Genomic DNA, 1,332 nt, shown 5'->3' with positions numbered 1-1,332 from the left:
TCAAGGAGGCACAGGGAAAATCACTGTTACCTCTCTTAAATGGAGGACAGAGGGTGTCCAGTCCATCCTGCAAGGACTGGCGGGGCCGCCACGGCATCTCCTGGTGGGGTAGATCCAAAGCATCCCGTTTGTCCTGCAGTTTCCGTAGGGGTCACCAGATGTTGCCGTTGAGTTAGGAACGGCTGAAAGAAGACAACATTGACTCCCATGCTCAGAAGGCATAAAGCAAGGTTTATTAGGAACGACACATATTTATAGACAGGATCGTTCACTCAGAATCTGATTGGTCCTTAAATGACACCCCTCACACCACTGGTTAATTAGGAGAAACAGCTTCTTGTAAATCTCTTTCCATAAATATCACGTACAAACATTCCACATGTTCACAAACACCAGGTGCAGAGATTAAGATAAGAATTGTTTTAATTCTTTCTCTGAGCTTTGTCACAACTTCCCCAGGACGATGCCTGGGAAAGTTATCTGTTTCTCTCTCTGACTAAGCTGTCAGCATCCACACATATTCATTTACTAGCCTGTTTTGCATCACAATTATTTCTTATCAGTCCTTGTGCAGAGAGCTCTCTGGTTGTCCTTCGGTCTCTCAGTATCTTGGTAGCCTCAGTTTTGGTTTGCTTCTTGTTTCAAGGTCTAAGGGACCCCTCTTATCTCCCTCTAGCTTGGAAGTTCACATTCTTTTCACCTTGTTTGAGGTAGTTTTGCGAGCTACAGGCTTTTTTGCAAGCACAGGCTTTTGTGAGCTCTGCAAATTAACACAAAACAAGTTAAAACAACACACTTCATCTATGCAAGCAAGCTACAGACTAAAAAATTCAAAACAGCACACTTCACCTAAATCTGAAATGGATTTTGACTCTAAGTTAAGAATTAACTCCATGTCTCAGTTCCTTTGTGTGTCAGAAAAGACTTGAGCTTAAAAGATGAAAATCTGTCTCTGTTAAAAACAAAGAGAAATTTTCCCACCTCCAAAGGCACAGAGGGTGCTCTTTAAACTGTGCCACAATGTCCCCATCCCCACCGTGACATAATCCCACAAAGAGAGACCTACAGGGGAGTCAGGGCCAAGAGGACTGTGAGTGCTGTATATATGTGTGCTGATGTGGGCAGTTCTGTGGGCCCATGTGTTTTCTAGTGTGTCCAGGTGTGAGTGTACACATCCTGCTTTGCAGAGTGTACATATGTGCTAGTGTATAGTCTATGTTATAAATGATTAAGATCCGTAGCCAATTGATAAAAAATCGACAAAGATTTATTAAGTCAATTAACAAAAAAATAGAATTTTCGATAAAAGAAAAATCAACCACATCCAAGACA

The sequence above is a fragment of the Geospiza fortis genome, unplaced genomic scaffold (assembly GCF_000277835.1).
Source record: "Geospiza fortis unplaced genomic scaffold, GeoFor_1.0 scaffold65, whole genome shotgun sequence".
In the NCBI taxonomy this organism is placed as follows: Eukaryota; Metazoa; Chordata; class Aves; order Passeriformes; family Thraupidae; genus Geospiza; species Geospiza fortis.
The sequence above is the reverse complement of the archived record's forward strand: the minus strand, read 5'-3'. Positions refer to the sequence as shown.